The 15,317-nt window shown below is 41.9% G+C and overlaps 1 long non-coding RNA gene across 1 annotated transcript; it reads left to right on the top strand.

The window, feature by feature from the left end:
* The first annotated feature begins 1,270 nt into the window (after positions 1 to 1,270).
* LOC148224910 (uncharacterized) lies at positions 1,271 to 4,528 on the top strand. Its single transcript, XR_015801734.1, has 4 exons — positions 1,271 to 1,367; positions 2,017 to 2,126; positions 2,548 to 2,640; positions 4,408 to 4,528. It is a non-coding gene; the product is annotated as an uncharacterized LOC148224910 (long non-coding RNA).
* Positions 4,529 to 15,317: the final 10,789 nt, after the last annotated feature.

The following is a 15,317-nucleotide window of genomic DNA, read 5'->3' as shown; positions in this document are numbered from 1 at the left end:
TCTAGTTCAAGAATGCTCTCTTCCACTGGTACTGAGTGAGTACTTTTTAATAGTAAGATCCTCCTTCAGAAATGTGAGGCCCCAGAGAAGAGTGGTAAAGTTTGGAGCAAAAAAGACTTACCTTTGGTAGAAAATAAAAGCAGATTAGAGAATACTTAAGTGAACATAAATCCATAGGGCCTGATAGGATGCACCAATGAGTGCTGGAGAAGCTGCCAGATGTCTAGGATCTTTGAATAATGGTGACTGAGTGAGGTGCCTGAGGACTGGAGGAAAGCAAATATCCCTCATATCTTCAAGAAGAGCAAGGAGGAGGGCCCAGGAAACGATAAGCTTATCAGCCTCACCTTGGTCTCTGTGAAGGTAATGGAAAGGTCCTGGAAGCCATTTCCAGGTGCACGTAAGACCAAAAATTAATTTGGAGTAGTTAGCGTGGATTCACCAATCTGATAAATGGTGAAATGACTGGCTTGGTGACTGAGTGGAAAGCAGCAAATATTGTCTACCTAGACTTCAGTAAGGCTTTTGATACTGTTTTCCTTGAAATGCCGATGAGGTGTGGGCTGGATGTGCAGACAATAGAGCAGATTGACAACCAGCTGAGTGTTTGGGCAGAAAGAGTGGAGGTCAGTGCTATGAAGCCTATGTGAAGACCAGTCACCAGTAGTGTATCCCAGGAATCAATCCTGGCTCTGACCCTGATTAACATCATAATGAGGGGACAGAGTGCACTGCAGCAAATTTGCAGATGACATCTAACTGAGAAGAGTGTCTGATAGGCCAGAAGGACCTTGACAGGCTGGAGAAATGTGTTGTCAAAAAGCTCACGAAGTTCAGAAAAGAGAAGAGCCAGGTCCTGCACCTGGTCCTGTCAGCAGTGCCCAGCTGGGAGCAGCTCTGCAGCAGGAACCTGGGACCCTGAGCTGGGAATGTGCCCTGACCTCAAGGAGGCTCAGTGGCATCCTGGGCTGCAGTAGGATGAATGTTTCCAACAGGTGTGCAGAGATGATCCTTCTCTTCTAATCAGCCTCACCTGGAGTGCTGTGTCCAGTCCAGCTTCTGAATGCTGTTGTAACCTCTGTGCTTTACTCCTTTGTGGGTGCATAGGGAAGCTTCATAACTTGACTGTATTTCTGTATATATGGCTAATTTTAGTCAGATAAAAGTACTTTGTGCACATGCTTGTCTGCCTTGGTTATAGAGAAAGCTGGAAGTGGCCAACAGAGATTTGGCATGGTACTTGCAGGTGTTCCAGACCAAGTTAGAAGAACCTGCCTCTAGACTGATTGTCAAGAAGTATTCAGACTGAAGAGTATCCCAAGAAATGCCTACAACATCAAAGGAAAGAGCTGAATTCACCTCCCAAGGTGAGAACTGCTCCCACCTCCTTGCTTTGGGACATCCCAGCTGAGAGCTAGCCAACTTCTATCCATGAATGTGAATTGCTATGCTGTGCCAAGCTGCATTTATTATTCTGTGCTGTGTTGTTAACTATTAGAAGAGGATTGATTTTCTGCTTTTATAATTTGGTTTAAAATGCCTTAAAACAAAAGAAAAAGTCACTTGATATTTGGCACTGTGCTGGGGTTTGTTAGACGTGTTCCAAGCCTTGAAGGTTACAAAAGGAGAGGTTGTTCTGGGCATTACATGATTTCAGGCTGCAGCACCTTGCCATGGCAAAATCTTCTCTGAGTAAGGGCAGGATTGTCACATAAAGCTTCCAGAGAACTTCAGCATGGAAAGGTTCATGTTCATGAACCTTTGCCCATATTCATGGTCTTTGCCCAGTGTCAAGAACCAGTGAAGAGAATTAGAAAGATGGTTGGAGTTTTAGAACTCTAATTTAATACTCTGAATGTTAAATTATGTGTTCTTTAATGGGTGATTTGAAGTTCCTGTCCTTAAATATACCAACGTTACCAGGACAGGTAGGCTGAAAATGTTTGTGATAGTTTGTATGTCTAGTTGCAGAAATGTTTAAAACTGTAGCACTTCTTTTTACTGCTTATTTTCCAGGTGTGTTCCAGGAAAGGAAGAGAGAGAGAGAGAGAGAGTGAAGGAGGCAGAGGTCCCAATTTACCATCCCCAGTTGCTTGCTGAGCTTTTCTACTGAATGGCTCAATATGGTACAGATGATGAAGTAGTTTCTAAGAAAAAATTATCTATTGTGCACTAATGTAGTTTTCAAGGAAAATCCCTTCTGAATCATCACAAATGTTCTGCAATAGTTATTAGAGGACCTATTTTGCATCCATAAATAGGTTCTTTTATACTTAACTTCAAACCAACTATCTTTCCAGCTTGAATTGAAGTGTAGCTTTGTCAGACCATTTGTTGTTGCAGAGCTGGTTGATTACAGATGTACATCTCTCTTTTTTTTCTGGTCTTTTTAGAGGGCAAATCACTATGGTAACCACATTACAGAAAATTGCTTGTTCTCCTTAAAATACCCTTCAGAAAAAAGGTCATTTGTTATTAACATTTTCTGACTAAATCCAAAATGTTAACATCATCAAGAATATTATCACTGTTTCTTTACTTATACAGGTTTATTTTCTTTACCGTGCACCTATCAGTTAACTATCAAAACAGGACAAAATATTGAGACTCCAGAACAATTGCAAGGCTGCAGACTTTTAGGTATGTTTTGAAATATCAAGATTCACTCATGTTTCTGTGTTTCAGCTGCTGGCGTGCATGGCTTTGTTCAATTGTTTTCAGTTCTCTGATTGTGAGAAAAATCCAGGCTGAAGTTATTCTTTCAAGCTCTGTGTGCTATGATTGAAAGGAAGGGCAGGCAGGCATATGACTATTATGAGCAACTGTCTGTTGTTGAATTATGAAATAGCTGTTCTGGATAGTTGTTCAAAAGCCTGGAAATGGCTGGTTAAAGGTTTCTGTTCTCAGGTTAAAATGTGTCCAAGGGGCGTTAGATGGGAAAAATCAGGTCTGATTGTAAAATAGGGTCCTAGCCTGGGAAGTGAGAACATTCAAAGTTGTTCTCTTTCTGGCATATGCCACTTGTGTTCTGCCTGATTGGACATGTTGTTTCTTTGCCATTTTACATTATCTACATTGCCTGCAAGGAATCTTCACATTTGTATGGTTTTTTTGGTTTGCAGATAGCTATTTGCAGCTTTTATCCAAGCTCAGTAAACAGCAACAAAAAAAATCCCCTTTCTTGGAGTTCCATCATTTTGGAATTGACAAACAAGTTAAAAAGGCTGCCAAAAGAAAGCAGGAGTTGGAGGAAGTTAATTCACATTGATGTGTGCATGCCACTGATAGCAAGTTATGCCTATGACATTCTGACATTGCCTCTCAAAAGAGAAAGAGTGGAGTGGAGTGAAAGAATAAGAGGATGTTCATTTAATTGGAAAGCCTACTGAGATCTGAGACAGCTGAGGCAAAGGATGCACCCTTTTTCTGCACAATGGCATTGGCTGAAGGTTGTATATAAGGTGGCCTTATTAAAGTGACAAGGCAATTTAATTCTTTTGTGCACAATGATTCTACTTCATTGATTTACAATGGGAAGGATATAATTTTGCTAGTGTTGGCAAAAAGCTCAAATGTCAGGCTTTTCAAATTGCCATACTTGCCTTGTTCAGGATGAATAATGAATAAGTCACCTTTTGTCTACAGTTAAATATTCTTGAATAAATACAAAGAACATAAAAGACATAAATGATTGCCTGATTTATATTTAAAATAAAGATCAACATTGTGATAAATGGTTGAAAATGCTTAGTGTGAAGTAATATGACTATGCTGATAATTACATTATCAATTAAGGGGCAGCCCAGGTGTGGAGTGTTATAGAATGGATGCCAGAGAGAAACCCCCAGTGTGGAAGATGCCAAACTTGTCTATCTGGAAAATGTGGGTGAGGAAGAGACCCTTAGCTATGCAGGAGATCACATGTTTAAAACTGGACGATTTCATGTACTGAAACATTCATCTTCTTAGGAATCTGTGGCTGTTGCTTCTTGTTTTGTAATTAGCAGGATGCACTGGTCTCATTTCTGGAAACAGATATTGCTTCATTTATTTCTGGTGGTTTGAGTGGTCAGAGAAGGCTACTTATCATTTCTTGGGATCTGTCTTTAGTCAGAGAGGAACAGATCTTAAAAACCTGCTGAGTCAAATGTTTAGAACTGGTAAAGTTGTCAACACCTCAGTAAAATCTAGAATAACTTTGAAGAAAAAAGTTGCAAAAATATACTGAATACTCTTCATCATGTGATTCCTAGACCATGAACAGCAAGGCATGCCTTCATCTGCACAAACATACAGGTTCCAGTTTATCTAAAGTAACTGTGTTAACACTATCCCTACTCCTGATCTGTTGTTCTTTTCCTTTTAGAAAGCTTTATTTGTCTTTCTTTGATTTCTCAATGTCTTAAGATGATCAGAAAGGTGGTGCTGACTGCAAGAGTGTGGTATGATTCCTCAGCCTCGTGCAGCCTCATCTACTGTTTAATAGGATGAAGTTATGCTATAAAGAAAGAAGCACATGAGAAGAAGGTGAGCATTGCATGCTACTTTTAGGGACTTTGAATTATTTAAAGCTACATATGGTTTAAAAGTCTTTATTGGGCAAAATGCATCCAGTGTGTGCTTCCATTTAGCTATGCTGTATGGAATATCATAGCCTTGGCCATGCCTTTTTGTTCAAAGTTGCTGCTACAGGTTTAAATGACAGAGAAGCTGCTGTAATTCTGGATCTGTGGAAACAAACTGCTTTATTTCTTTAGGTCCTGTGATAACAGTACAATTATAGGGGCTTTACTTGCAAAAGGAGTTTTGTATGAGTAAGTGTGGTGATCTACAAGGGGAAATGAAGGTAGATTGGAAAACACAGTGTGTAATAACATTCCTCTTGGACCCCTGCTTTAGCTATAGCAGTTGCAACATCATTCCTCCAACAAGCATAAGCTGCACGGACCAGCTTCTGCTCAAACCTTGACTCCTTGTGTTCCAAGTCCATCCGAGATCTTATGTTCTTCCTGAATGAAGAGATCATGATAAATCTTTTTACTGCTATTTTTGGGTAACTCCAGCTTCACAATATGACCATGAGACAGAGAAGTGAGGTGTGTTTTCTGTGTGATAAAAGCATCAGACTCTTCATAGAAAACTTGTAAGAGACTGAAATAGTGTGTCTGTGTTCACACACTCATTGGTTATGGTTAATAAAAACCCCCATGGGTTCTGTCTCCCATGTCCTTCATTCTTTTTTTTATTGGCCACTTGCTATCACAAAAAACAAATGTAAAATATCATACTGGACTTAACTGATATTATAATCAGAACGATACACATAGTTTGAACACTACTCCTCTGCAGAGGGAGAATGGACAGATGAGATATACACCTGCTATTCCAGTGAGGACCAAATGGGCACCAGATTTTAATTTTCACCCAAAAGGAGACTTACAGAGAGAAATTATTTCCAAATCAATATCCATGGATAATATCCATTGACAGAGAATTTAGTATACAATGATCATTTCACAGAATCATATACTAGCTTATGTTGGAAGGAACTTCAGAAGATCATCTGGTCCAACCTTTTGGTCTAGTGCAAAGGCTGATAGGAAAAATAGCATAATCAGAATTCTTTCTTCACTCCAAATACTTGGCATGCATCCAAAAAATGTTGAAAGAATGGACTATTTAAAAGATTCACTTACTTAGCAATCATTTCAGGACTTCTTTGCTAGGTTTTTTTTTTACAAGAATATACACAAAAGGATCTCTTTTAGTACTGGGGACTATTAGTGCTAAGAGCCCAGATCTGAGCAAAGGAGTTTTGCCAATTGCATTGGTTTCTGCCGTCCTCACCTCTTCCAGCTCCATTCATTTGGCATAAGAAATGTCCTATAAAGTGCTTTTAAAAAAATTCCAAACTTTTGATAGGGTGGTTTGTATTTCAAAAATAAAGACTGAGGAAACTGGGAATATAAAGATGAATACTGGTTTTTACTCACATATGTAATTCTAGCATCTCTTTGTTTTGACATTAAACCAAGTCTCCTGAGTAGAAATTGAATGTTAAACTTGCAAGATGCCATTTTTTGGAAGGATTTATAAAGCACTGTTCAGGTAAATGGCTCTCCAAATCTCCTTTGTGTCAGCATTGTGTGAGAAACCACTGGAGTAACTAGCAGAAAGTAGACGACATTTTCTCCATCCTTCTTCAAGAAAAATTCTGAGAACTGTGCAAACTTCTGGACTTATGTGAACTGCATTTTTCAGGTTATTCAATTACTCTGACTTGTCAGCATAGTTCAGGTATAATTTGTGGTCCAGGAAGAGATCAGTGATTGCTGTTGAGAAACTGTCTTGTGTGTCTAAGAAGATTTCTTTATAACTGAAAAACTCAGGTTAAAAATAAAATTTAATTCAGTTCAAAATAAGAAGTCAATGTAGTTTTTTTTCCCAGATGGAAGTAGGTTGTTTTCTTTGTGCTTTAAGGATATGCTGAAGTAAAGCAGTATGTGATGAATGCTACATAGGTGTTTCTCAGCAATTAAACTGAGTGAATCCTTGGCGCATGATGGAACACCACGCACTTTTGGCCCAAATCTTATAGTCCCTCATCTTCAGCTTTTACTGGAGTGTTTTAAAAGTCAATATGATGCTTTGCCTCTTTATCACAGCTTTGCCTCTTTATCACAGCTTTGCCTCTTACACAGTTTATCTCTGTGGCTGACTTGTGATAAATATTTAATTTTTTTTTTAAAGGAGGAGAGGTAATGTACATATATGTCAGGGTAGGAGGCCCCCAGAAGAAGCTCCTGCAATGCCATTGCAGAACACAGATTTGGCTGTTGTGAAACGATACTGTGAGGAGACAGGCTGGCAAAGAGTGGCTGGCAGGGCACTTATTTGCTTATAATCTTGTCCCCCTGTGTGCTTCATTTCTGGCCCTCACAGGGACATGGGAAGGAGCTGAAAGGGGTAATGGGTCTTTGCAGGGACTTGAATTTCAGCACTTGGGTTGCTGCTGAAACCTTGGGAAAGGAGGAATTGATAGGAAAGATGATTGCCAAGGGCTTCAACTCATTTTCTGGGAGAAACAGAATGGCTGTGACTGTCAGCCCCTTCTTGTGTGAACACCAGGTGACATGAAGGTGTAGTCTGGGTGAGAGACAGCTTAACTCCCCACAGGCTTTGAGCATCATCAGGACCAGTAATGAGGGATCGTGCTCTGAGGACACTGGAGGAGCACAGCTCAAGTTCTGCATTCAACCTGTGTTGGGGGTTGAATGCTTCGCTTTTCTTTCTGTGGAATTTCTCCCATTGTTATGCTAAGTAATTGTGGCTACACCTTAAAACGACAGATAATGTTCTCTCGTAGGGGGGTGGCTGGAGGGGGAGGGGGGGGGAACCGGAAAAGGAAAGGTGGGATAGGGGGGTCTGGAGCTGGGCGCGCTCTCGCTTGGCTCCTGGAGTGGGAAGACAACCTGGGCTCTGCTCTGGCATCTTCCCCTGCCATCCCAGCGCTGAGATCCACGCTCCCTGCCTTTGGACATCGCTCTGCTGCTCTCCTAGCTCACCCTACTACCTCCGGACACTCTGCTGAGCACCACGACCGACACCGTGAGGGGGGAGTCACTTTCCCCATCCCCGCTCACCCCTGGGCCGCGGCCGCCATCACCCAGCCCTCTTCAACTGCGCGGGACCTGCCCTGCCCCCACAGCACCGGTAACAGCACAGGGAGACGGCCTGCGGCCAGAAGGGACTGGAGCGGAGCTAGACTGTTTCTGTTGCCAATTTTTATAGCTGTTGTTGTTTTTTTGCTTTGTTAGATACCAGTAAAGAACTGTTATTCTCATCCCCGTATCTCCTGCCTGAAGGTGTCTGAATTGGACCTAAAATAATTAAAAGGGAGGGGGGTTGCACTCTGCATCGCAGAAAAGGGGCTCCTGCCTTTCCTTAGACCATACCTGTCTTTCAAACCAAGACAAACCTGTTAAGTGAGAGAGAACTTGAAAAGTGAACTTGGAGAAAAGTGGTTTTACAACTCTGTTTGAAGGTTGCCTTTGGCTGATGTGGTACAAATGCTAATGCATACATTGGCTCCCTGTAAGACCTACATTTGTTCTAATTTGATTTGCTTTTAGGAAGCCCATGCAAGATTTAATCCACAAAGGCCTATCTTGCCAGTAAGTAAAGACCAATGGGAACAGATATGCAATAAGCAGAAAGAAAAATAATGAGCAGCTTCTCCTTCTTTACCCAAGAGTCATCTATAAATTCTGTCCCAGGCACAGTTTTCCATGTTTTCTGAGCTGGTTGCTAGAGCAGACTGTCAATAGGGTAGCCTAAAAGACGATCACTTAGCAATGAATTCTCTTCTCTCCTTTTCAGTACTTGCTTTGCCTTCTGCCTTTTTTTGGATTTAAATGTTTGTGATTTTCACCTCTTTATCCATCATAGCATACCATTGACTGAATAATACACTTTTATTAAGCTGCCCTCTTTCTGTGAAATAAATGCCAGCAATAATCAGTCAATCATTCAATTCATATGAATGTGGAATTTAGATGTGGCTGTTTGAATTGGGTTTATAATATACCGTTTCTTGGTACAGCATGTTCTTTGATAGTATTCTTTTAAATGACTGTTTCCAACTGCACTGGAAAGCACCTATGAAAGAAATTGTTTGCGATGCTATACTTAGTTTAAACCTCCTTTTTTCTTCAGCATTTCTGTCTGTGTTTCATTTCTATGCAAATTATATCTTTGTGAGTTAGTAAAATTTTACAAACCAGTTGAAATGCAGCTATGGAATGAATTATCAGAGAAAATTTGGAAAATATGCTCATGAAAGGAAAATTGAGGAAAACATTTAAATCTAATTGTGTATTATTCAAGGAGAATTCCAGAGCAACTCTTGGGCAAATATTACATAAATGTATACCTATATTAAATGATTAATTTACCACAGGTAATATACTTGAAGGTTCAGAGACTATTTTCCCATTAGCCTGTGCACGTAGCACTTCTCAGCTGAAATACAGCCTAGGAACATAAATGCACTTCGCTTGCTCATGGGGAATTGTAGAGAAGGAATTGTGAATGTAATGCTGTCAGCAGCTACAGAGCAGTGGCACTGCTCCCAACTACCCCAGTGCTTCTCTCCACTAGAGCAACAGTGGCTGAGTTTAACCTTGAAGGAAGCTGACTCTTGAGGACCAAGAATCATTTCATCTCCCCCCAAATATAAAGGATCCAGCCCCTCTAAATTTATTAACAGCTGGCAGATCAACTGTGAATACTCTGAATAACTACCAGACTCTGAGTAATCGATCTCCAAAATGGGAGACTTGATAGCTGTGTATTTGTCAGCCAAGAATAATTTCCATGATTTGTGCCTCCATGAGATATATGCTTCCCCTCATGAGACAGACTGGCTGGTGGTTTCACCCCTCACTTTACCATTTGCCTAGGAAGACTATGGGCTGATGTGCAGAGCCAAAGGTGCTAAAGGGCCTTCAGTACTTTCAGAGCTACCAGGGGAGAAAGCAACTGAAGTCCAGTCCAAAGGTTGTGTTGGTGTCTCCAGAATCCAGGAGATACCACAGCAAAGCTCAACTTTTTTTTAGTATGTAGTTTAAAAATAGCTAATTCTACTCATGCCTCCTTTTTCACAAGTCCTGAGCTGCATGTCCAGAGGGCCTGGCTAGAGCAGGAGGATGATGAATCCCAGTTATGCTCTACTCCCTGGATCTCCTGGGCTCTTCAGCACATGGTCAACAAGTTGACATCATCAAGATGCACCTTTAAGGAACTGACTGCAACCATGGCCTTTTGAGACATCCTGACCCATTTGTGTAACACATTAATACCTGTTCCTTTTTAGTTTGTTATGCTTGTGTCTTAACATTCCAGTCCTGTCCATTAACTTTCTGTCATCTTCTCATAGTGCACACTGTCCTCTGTTTAAGCCTAGGTGCTCCCTCTGCCTGGGTATTCTGTGAAGGTGTCTCTCTGGATGATGGGAACTTGCATATCTGGATATTATTACAACCTGCCACTCTTGCGGCTCTGCTTCTGGTTTTCCTTTCTTTTCCTTCATTTCCTTCCTCTCCCAGATATACCCATTCATTCTCATTCCTTCATTCCTACCAATCTTAATACTTTTATTATAAATCTTTTTTTTTCTACAAATGAGTTTTATCAGTTTGGGTTTCGGCACCCAGCAGAATGTCTCCTTGTTTCTTATAGGCTGTTAGTGATGGTCTATTTCTTCTGTGGTGCAATTCCCAAAACCCCAGAATGATGAATTTTCTGGGGTACCCATGTAGTTAAGGACCAGATAAAGTAGAGCACCTGGGGACAAACTGAAGTGCAGGAAGATTTAAGGCACTGAAGGATAATATTGCACTTCCAGCTCCCTCCTTCTAGGCCTACTCAGCCTGGAGGCTTATATGGTGCTCCCAGCTTGAGTTCCAAGTTTCTTTGAAGGTTCCTGGTTTGAGCAGATGAGTGATTAGATGATGTCTAATATGGCTGAAGATCTATCAGCACCTGTACCTGACTCTGAAGAACTTGGTCTTCAAGGAACTGTGCAACATGTACTCAGACAGCTCAGCCCTCTGTGAAAATCCACAGGAATTCTGTCTCAAGGGACTGGTTTGGAGCTGTTAAGGTCACTGCCTGGGGGCTCCCAGCTCAGCCAATGGCTCTGAAAGGAACTGTGTGCTGAACAAGGCATTCTGACTGACATTTCAGGGCCAGGTTCCCTACACTGGGCATTCTAATGAAGCAGAAATGACATACACAAAGTTTCCACTAAAAACATGTGCCACGGCTCTGCAGTGAAATCCACCTATTTATGGATTGTTATAGTGAACAAAGATGACATGAAGCTTACACATTCCTCCTCTTTAAATAGTCACAGTAGTCCTCATCAGCAGTAGCTCTAGCATGGTATTTTCTATATTTTTTAATGAATGACAAAGGAAATTTAATCTTGAATTTGAGTTTCCATCAAGGATAACTTATGCTGTAAGCTAGCAGTGAGGTTTCAGTGTCTGTCAGTATCTGAAGGGAGGGTGTCAGAGGATTGAGCCAGGCTCTGCTCAGTGGTGCCAAGCAATGGGACAAGAGGCAATGGGCAGAAACTGAGGCACAGGAAGTTCCACCTGAACATGAGGAATAATCTTTTTACCGGGAATAGTTTGTCCAGAGAGGCTGTGGGATGTCCCTCATTGGAGATATTCAAGAACCTCCTGGACACCATCCTGTCCATTGTGGTCTAGTGTGACCCTGCTTGAGCAGGAGGTTGGACCAGCTGCCCAGATGACCAGGTCCCTTCCAACCTGACCCATTCCATGATTCTGTTTTCATAAAGCAGAATAGAGGGTTGTGTGTGGGGGGGTGTGTGTGTATGTGTGTGTGGTAGGGTTTTTCCTACAGTATTTTCTGCTATGATAGGTATGGAAAAAGATCATATTTTTAAAAAAGCTAATAATTCTGTACTGAATGCATAAGTTTGTGCATCCAGTATTTTAATTATGTGGTGAATACAATGCATAGCAGCTCATAGGTATTAGACTTTATGTTAATTTCCAATGCTCTTGAAAAACCAAAGGGATCCTTTAGTTGGATACAATTCAACAAAATCATAAAAAAAAATGACTGTTCAAATTGTAGCCATATTCAGACAATAAAAGTAAAAAGATAGTAAAAGATAGGATTAATCTTCCTTAATTTTAGTAAGTTTAAATTAGATGTCCAAGTCCAACTTCAAGGCTTCTCCAAGCCTTCTAGGTTCTCTGTAGGAAGTGTTTTGAGACATAATCTCCAACTGAATTGGAATGGAAGACTATAAATTCACAGATGATCTAGAAAGGTGACAAGACAATTATTAATCATTATTTTTCACAAGATAAGGGCTAGGGAACACATAGCTAAGACAACATCCTGTCTTTAAAATGAACATGGAGAGTAATTAAATTATCTAACATGTCACAGGGTGCAGTGAAGTAATTAAAAAAATATTTTAAAAGATGTAAAGAAGTTCAAGAATAAGGCTGCTGGGTCATTGCATGTACTTATTTGACTGTGATGCTTGCCTTGGGAAACCCCTCTGCTTCTCAATGAGATGGGGAAGATATACTGGGGACAAATATTTCCAGCTGCTGGCCAGCATCAGAAACAGAATATTATTCTAAATTGATTTTCACCCTAATCAGTTTTGGGGTTTTATGTTCCTCTGTCTCCTTAGATCTAAAGAGCATCACTGAAATAAAACTGCAGTAATACTGAGTAATCTCAGCACTGTCAAAATTTTGTAAGCATTATGTTGCAAGAACAATTTATTGTAATATTTCTAAAGGCAGTTCTGAGTCTGTTTTTCCAAGGGGAGCTCATGACAAGAGCAAAAGAGCAAGAGCAAGAGCAAAAGCTGACTTCCTCAAACACAGTGACCCTGGACTCATGAAGTGAACTTACATGGTGGGTTTTGATGCCAAGTTCTCACCAAAGCCTCTCTATCACTCTTTCCTAAGCTGGACAGGGACAAGAAAGTAAAATGAACGATTCATGAGTTGAGGTAAGGACAGGGAGAGATCGCTTACCAGTCACTGTCATGGGCAAAACAGACAAGACTTTGGTAAAAAATTAATTAAATTTAATTTAATCAAATCAGAGTAGGATAATGGAAAGTAAATCTAAATCTTAAAAAAATAAATCTTACCCCATCCGTCTCTCCTTCTTGGACTTTAATTTCCTCCTGATTCTCTACCTCATACTCCCTCAGTGGCTCAGGTAGATGGGAAATGGGGGCTGCAGTCAGTTCATTACATGGTGTCCTGCCCCACTGGCTGTCCATGGGCTGCGGGGGCACAGCTGCCTCACCATGATCTGCACCACAGGCTGCAGGGGAATCTGCTCTGCCTGGAGCACCTCCACCCCTCCTTCACTGACCTGGGTGTCTGCAGGGCTGTTGCTCTCATGTATTTTCCCTCCTTGCTCTGTCTGCAACTGCTGTTGTGCAGTAACTTTTTTACCTCCTTATATGTGTTACTCCCAAGGTGCTACCATCATCACAGATGGACTCAGTCAGTGGCAGGTCTGTCTTGGAGCCAGCTGGGGCTGCCTACATTGGACATGGGGGAAGCTTCTGGCACCTTCTCAGACAAACCACCCCTGTAGCCTTCTGCTACCAAAACCTGGCCACACAAAGTCAATACAAAGAAATATGTTATTCTGCATTGGGCATCTGATTGTAACTTCAGCTTGCCTGACTGACAGATGACAATGTTTCCACTCAGAATGATGATCCTTGAACAAGATATAGACGTGAATTGAGAAAAGTATTACAGAATTTACAAGATGAGCCTTCAAGGGGAATATCTTCTATGGTCCTTGGTTTCTCACCTTGGAAAAGGAAGTGTTGAAATGGAGCAAAGTCACCCACATCTTGTTCTGGACATTCCAAGGTATGAACTGAAGATTTTGGTTCTTTTTCTTTCTTGCTCCTAAATATTCACACCGAAATGGATGAGATAGTAGAATAACAGGATAAAAATCTGCTGAACTTTGACTACTACAGTTTGAGTAGTTCTCTCTGTGACTGTCACTCTCTGGTCTAAACTGCTGACAAAGTTTGTACATTCACCTTTCACTTTCCTTCTGTGACATCTGACCTTGGGGTAGAGTCCTGCCCTGCTATGTACTTTACATTTGTATGAAGGAAAAATCAAGAATGGTTTGGTGATCTAGACTATTAGAGCAAAATATGCCATATCCAGCAGACAGAGAAGGTGAGGATACTGCAGCTATGTGCCTGCAGCTCCTCCCAATAGTGAGGCTGGAAATGTACTTCCAGGAGGCACAGACACATGGGGCATACATATACACCACATCTATGTATACATGGCTGGCCACACGGGTCACAGACACACACAGAGCACTCACACAATGACAGCCTCATCCTGCTCATCCCTGAGCAGAACCAGGAGGTCTCTAGTGCCTACCCATGCAGGATGGACCACTCCAATGTCTGGGCTCAGACACTCAGTCTGCCCCATAGATGGTCCCTGGATCCCAGTCCCCCAGCTCCTGGCCCCTGGATGTATGAGACCCCCTGTGTAGTTGCTGGCAAAGACCACATCACTCATCCACCCCATACCCAGAGCTGGCTGGTTCTCCTCTGGGCCCACAGCCACCACCATACCTGGTGCCACTCTTAGAGACACACACAAAGTGGATCTTGCTCCTAGAGACCTCACCCACTCTGGAAGCTGGTGGGACTCCACTGGTCTCACCTATAACCTGCTCCTCCCGTGGTCTCACCCTTACAAACAGACAGACAGACAGACAGACACCTGGCTCATGCTTCACGTACCTGCAGTTATCTCTGCTCATGCTCACACACTCACCAGCACACTCACACCCAGTGTCCACCGTGGACATATGGACCCCCTGTGATCCCAGGTCATCTCTGCTTGCTGCACTCAGACCCCATAACACACATGCACACAGAAAGCAGAGAGCCTCCACCCAGGAAAGGAGAAAGGAGTTTAATTAAGGAATAAACCAGACCGTATTTATCAGGCAAAAGGCATGGACACCATGTGTGCTGACCAGCTCCCTATTTACATGTATCCAGCCCTTTTCATCTGCCTATCTGTCTATTTTCCCACATTTGCTCCTTCCTCAAATCACCTAAATGCCTTCTTTCTCCACCTTTGTTTTCTATCCTAAGCATCTCATAATAAATCCTGGATAATCCCAAAGTGCTTCTTCCTTGCACCCCACATGCCTCACCCCTTGGCAGCACCTCCCCTGAGTCAGAAGGATGACAAGGTTCTTCCTAATGACTCATCCCATGGACTCCATGCCTGGGCACCTGGGTTGGTGGCTCTGCTGGGTCCACTTGTGAGGGGCCTGGATAGGGCATCCATGCCTTGGGAATCTTCAGTCAGCATCCCTGCCTTCTATTGTCTCTCTCTCTTTGTTCCTTTGTGGGAACTTTTATCACTTAACCTAACTTGTAACACTTTTCTGTGCAACAGGAAGCAATGGAAAGTCTTGTATTTCTACCATTCTACATTGCAGCTAAGGAAGTTGAACTCCAGGTCTATGCAGTTGTCTAGCCAGTCTGTTCATCTGCCATGTTCCAGTTTCTCCTCATGCACCCATTTCGCAGGCTCTAAGTACCATAGGCTGTGCTTTGTATGCACAGTGGGATAGGACCAAGACATTTTTTCTAGAAATACAGTTATAAAGAACATCAACACCAGAATATGTGAGCATCTCAGAATAGAAATGGAAATTTTTGCTGCAGACCCCAA

The sequence above is a fragment of the Sturnus vulgaris genome, chromosome 2 (genome assembly GCF_052056855.1).
Source record: "Sturnus vulgaris isolate bStuVul1 chromosome 2, bStuVul1.hap1, whole genome shotgun sequence".
Lineage (NCBI taxonomy): Eukaryota > Metazoa > Chordata > Aves > Passeriformes > Sturnidae > Sturnus > Sturnus vulgaris.
This window is presented reverse-complemented; position numbering and strand designations above follow the sequence as displayed.